Here is a 4,965-nt window from a genome sequence, read left to right as displayed (position 1 = left end):
TTACTCCACTGCTGACTGGGAAGGCATTGGAGGTGGCCCCATCGAAGCAGACCGTACTCTGCAAGTCCTGGTGAAAGGAGGTGATGATCGCGAGGAGCGTTGGAGGGCAGCTAATCTTCTGGAGGATCTTGAAGAGCCCGCTTCTGCTTACCGAGTCAAAAGCTTTGGTGAGGTCCACGAGGGCGAGGAACAATGGCTGCTGCTGCTCTCGACACTTCTCCTGCAGCTGACGGAGGGAGAAGATCATGTCCACTATGGACCTCCCGGCTCTGAAGCAACTCTGTGACTCGGGGTAGACTAGCGAAGCGAGGCTCTGCAGGCGGGTCAATGTGACCCGAGCAAAGACTTTGCCAATGCTGCTCAGAAGAGAGATGCCGCGATAGTTGTTACAATCACTACGGTCACCCTTGTTTTTGTACGGGGTGACTATGTTGGCATCTCTCATGTCTTGGGGGGTGTGACCTTGCTCCCAGCACAGGCAAAGGAGCTCATAAAGAGGTTTGCTTCCCATGCTTCAAACTTCCGGCGGGATACCGTCCTTCCCCGGTGCCTTGCCACAGTTGATGGCTATGCTGAGTTCTTCCAATGTCGGCGTGCAGTCAAGCTCCTCTGTGACTGGCAACCAGGGCAGGGCATTGAGGGCAGTGTCTGTGACGATGTTATGGGTCGAGTAGAGCTCGAGATAATGATCCACCCAACGCTGCAGCTTCATGCTCTGATCAGTGATGACCTCGCCAGTCTTTGATTTGAGCGAAGCTATTTTGACGCTCAAAGGGCTGTTGGCAGTTTTGATGCCCTCATACATCCCCCTTGCGTGGCCACAGTCCGCTGCTAGCTGGATTTTGGCGCATAGGTTCTGCAAGTACTCGTTGGCACAGCGGCGGGCGGTCTGCAGGAGCCAGCTGCTCGAAGGGCGTCGCGTGTGCTTGGGGAAGGGTTTTGCTTGTGAGCCAGCATCGCTTTCCTCTTGGCCTCCGTGACTGGCTGCATTTTTTCCCAGCAAGCCTCGAACCAGTCAGCATTCTTGCGCTCTTTTTTGCCAAATGCAGCCATGGCTGAGTCGTAGATGGCATCGCGGAGGTGAGACCATTTGGTATCCGGGTTGCTGGTTGCTGGTTCTGGTTGCGCAGCAAGTTTTTTCTGGAGGCTGTCAGCGCAGCTCTGAGCCTTAAAGTGCCACTACGATGAAAATTTCGCATGTCCTTTTTTCTTTAGATTTTGAAAATAGACGCACTACATAGGTATTATGCTAATTTTTATCTCAAAATTCCCACGGAAAGTATGATTATTGTAACGTAGGTTTTCGGTTTTCGTTGTCCGCCATTACTCGAACGGCAAATGACTGTGAGCGAGGAAAAGCGTTGGGTCTAGCTGGATCGCCTGGGGTCTGGCGTCATATGCGTAACGCTCAATATAAACGCGGCTAGTTTTCCATGCCGTCTATGAGATGTGAGAGATCGCCGAGTTGCTTTTTGCTGATATTATATACATTACTCCTTGATCGACTTGTTCGCTTTGTCAAACGCCCACGAAGCGATGCGCGTATGACGTCACTAGCCAAGTATTGCGTAAAGACCGCTTACAAAATAATCGCAGGTTTCTTCAATGCCGTCTTAGTAATGGCGGACAGATTTTTAGCGGTTTTTGCCTGGCTATTTCCCGACTTATCTCGCTTCTATTGTTCCAAATTTAAATGCATTGTATTATTTTGAACATATTGACTTAATTGACGTTGAAAAAATTCGAAAAGAAAACCAAAAATTTTCGTCGTAGTGGCACTTTAACGGGGTCGGAAGTGCCACAGGTGTTGATGCGGGGGCGACACTTGGTCTTGGCGTGGTTGATCTTTCTGGGCTTCAGCCTGACCTTGCTTGCAACGAGCGAGTGGTCCGTGACAAAGTCAGCGCTATGATAGCTTCTCGTGTGGAGGACACTGCTGAGGTCCGCTCTCCTAGTGATGACGAGGTCTGGCTGGTGCCAGCGGCGGGACCGAGGGTGTCTCCAAGACAATTTGTGCAGCTCCTTGCACTTATAGTAGCTGTTGGTGATGCAGAAGCCGTGGTGACAGCAGAGTTCGAGCAACATCTGCCCGTTCTCATTCATCCTGCCGACGCCGAAGTGGCCGAGGCAGATAGGCCTTGCTTGTCAGTCGGTCTCAACGCGAGCGTTGAAATCGCCTAGCAAATATATGCCCTCGGAACTTGGGATTCCAGATAGTGCTTCCTGCAGAGCCTCGTAGAATTGATCCTTGGCTTCTGGAGTGGAGGTCAGAGTCGAGGCGTAGACAGATATGTTGGTCACAAAGCGTTTTCATGGAAAGGGCAAGAATTCTCGATAATCCTCTGTATGGGGTTTCTGTGGTGGCAATCAGTGAGTTCCTCACGGCAAAACCTATGCCGTACTGCCTCGGCTCGTCCTGGGACAGGCCTTGCCAGACGAAGGTGTAGTCTCTTTCCATAAATGACCCACTGTCGGCCTGCCGGGTTTCCTGGAGAAAGGCGACGTCGATGTTGAGTCGTGCCAGCTCCTTGTTAATGATGGCGGTCTTGCGGGAGTCGTCCATTAGCTGAAGGTCAACGGAGAGACCAGGGTACACGGTGCGAATGTTCCAGCTTGCGATTCGACGAGCTGGAGTCTTCGTAGTTTTTTGCTTTTGACTGCTTGGTGCAAGTACTTGCTCTCTTGTCGAGAGGGTCCCCTAAGCTCTACACACCCAGTAAAGCAATGACGGGGCGGCACCTGGCTGGGCGCTGCCCAGCTTGAGGCCGGCGGTAGCCAACCAATGAAGCTGAGAGGGCTTCTCCCACCGTCGGACGGGACCCCTGGCGCTCCTTCCTAGGCCATTCAGTCGGAGATTAGAACCGGTAAACTGCCTCGTCACGTGTTGTGCCGGAGTCTTGTGACACCGCTGAAGTGCCCTCTCCAGTTTGCGCTAAGATAAGGAGACGCTGGGCTGCCCATACGACAGTGTCCCCCCTCTCGGTGACATTGGCTGGGTCCAAGGGAAAGGAAGAACCAATACATCTTGGGGCTAGTTCCACTGCAGAAGCTGCCGGAAATAAGTGCTGAGTACCTGCCATCCGCCTTAGGGGTTCCACTCCGGATTTGTTCTCGAGGTTTACTCCTGAAGCCTTCCTGAGATCAGGTATAGCCTCAAGGCAGCGGAGGTCTGAATTTAAGGTTTACCTTCCCTTAGATTGGCTGCCTTCCCAGGCTAAGAGCCCCATCTACCCTGGATAACTGGCTTCGCTTTGGGTAAGTTCGTAATTAATCATAAGCATCACAAAAAACACCCAGATCAAACAATAACTTCAAGAAGAGTCCCCAAAACCTTTCTTCTTAAGAAAACACAAATATATCTTCTTTTACAGCCCAAAAAAACCAAGCCAACCTTAACGCTTAACTCGTTGCATACGTAATGTTGAACGAGTTTACATTAGCGTTTACACCGTATAAATTTGCTTTAACAACAAACATTCAACACCTTTTGTTATCGCGAATGTTGATCAAAGTTGAAGCCGTTCGTCCCCCTTTCAACATTTTTGGGTATGTGCCTGGGCACTGCGCACGGGGGAGCAGGGGTGGCGCAGTGGTGAGAGCACTCATACAATATTTGACTTGAGTTGATTTCGTTAGTGTCCTCAATTAGTGCTCTTGTGCTAAATCCATTGACACTTAAATGAAGTTTTCTATAATATTTAACAATTATTCCATGAGCGAGCATGAGATGGTAAATAGCCAAGGAGGCGCGTAGCGCCGAGTCGGCTATAACCAGTGTCATATCCAACAACAGGGGAAAAATTGTTTCATTAAATTCCTTAAACTCCAAAAGTTTGGAACTACCAATTACGAGCGAAAAATACGAGCAAATCCGAGAGAAGTCGAAAAAACGTGACGAAGATGCAATGTTGTGTAATACCTTGGTGGTCAGACAGACGCAGGCTCATCACAAAAACATTTCTTACCTTTTCGCGTACTTCTAAACGTCAGAGTTGATCCACACTTTCCACAAAAACGGGTTTTTTTTTGGCGTTATTCAGAGAGAAATTTCACTTTCCGGCGAAATATCTTAGCATCGATTAGCGCAGTCATTTGCCATATAAGGTCAAACTAAGGTATATCAGCTGATAGCCGAGATTGAGTAAACCAATCAGAGCACAAGAAATGCAATAACCGAGGCTGAGAATTTAATGTTGGTTAGTTTGAATTTTACCTAGTACTTGTAACGAACATTTAATCTACAAAGAATCATTGTATTGATAGTTATGTATAAACGAATTATCTTGTTAAAATTTTAATGTTACACTCACTATGGCTGAAGATGATGTTTGAAACATCGAAACATGTTCCTTAAAGTCCAAAGTATGGTTGTATTTTTAAAACTATTAGTAACACTTGTGCTATCCAGACCATTTAGAAAACTTAGATTATAGTTGAAAAGAACTCAAGTGAGGCGATCGCTACTGTGTGCATGTGATGGATGAAGAACCTTCGCTGATCCACAGCATCAGGAACTTCTTATGCAACACCCAAGGACAGAGAAAAATCTCTGACCCGGGTGGGAATCGAACCCACGACCTCCGGATTATATCACTGTTGCTCTACCGACTGAGCTACAAGAGTTCTTTTCATATATACATATATACATACATACGCTACTTAGGACAACACGCACTTGCACTTAGTACTCGGCTTGGGCCGAGCCGATTTGTCCTCAAACTCCCACGGCCTCCTCCCGTCGGGCCTTGTAGCTCAGTCGGTAGAGCAACGGTGATCTAATCCGGAGGTCGTGGGTTTCCCCCCTACCCGGGTCAGAGATTTTTTTCTGTCCTTGGGTGTTGCAGAAGAAGTTCCTGATCCTCTGGATCAGCGAAGGTTCTTCATCCATCACATGCACACAGTAGCGATGGACTCACTTGAGTTCTTTCCACATATACATACATACGCTACTTAGGACAACACGTA

The sequence above is a fragment of the Montipora foliosa genome, chromosome 1, assembly GCF_036669935.1.
Source record: "Montipora foliosa isolate CH-2021 chromosome 1, ASM3666993v2, whole genome shotgun sequence".
NCBI classification, from domain to species: Eukaryota; Metazoa; Cnidaria; class Anthozoa; order Scleractinia; family Acroporidae; genus Montipora; species Montipora foliosa.
The sequence above is the reverse complement of the archived record's forward strand: the minus strand, read 5'-3'. Positions refer to the sequence as shown.